This window comes from Morus notabilis, unplaced genomic scaffold, assembly GCF_000414095.1.
Source record: "Morus notabilis unplaced genomic scaffold, ASM41409v2 Scaffold203, whole genome shotgun sequence".
In the NCBI taxonomy this organism is placed as follows: Eukaryota; Viridiplantae; Streptophyta; class Magnoliopsida; order Rosales; family Moraceae; genus Morus; species Morus notabilis.
In genome coordinates, this window is record NW_010361196.1 from 905 (window position 1) to 1,410 (window position 506).

Sequence of the window (506 nt, forward strand, 5' to 3'; positions counted from 1 at the left end):
CCCGTGCCGCCCCCGCGCGCGCGCCAGCGACCCAATATATCTATATGGCATGTTATATGCATGGACATATAATATATAATTATTAACATAAAATATAAATATATGCAATCGGCTATTGAGATGGATTTGACCGGGTCCCATGGAAAAAATAAATAATTACAACCAAATCGAATAAATAAATAAATACAATAATTGTTTTCTTCCGTAACATCAATCGGTCTTCGATTCTTGAATTCTTTATTCTTCAGCTTCATTCTATGTCTTCGGGTCGGATTTCACCTTCTTTGGGGTCCGGATCTTTTCTAGGTCCTTCGGCACGCATTACGAGGGTTTCAGAAAATCCTCAGGCCCGTTCAGGTTCCAATTAATCACATCTGGGCCGATAGCCGCGCGCGGTCTGACCGCGCACTATGTGCTCGTTACCCGTGCGCTGGCCGCGCAGTGGGTGCACGCCCGCACGGACTGTTTGCACACTGCGCGCGCTCTGAGCGTGCACTGGCCGCATG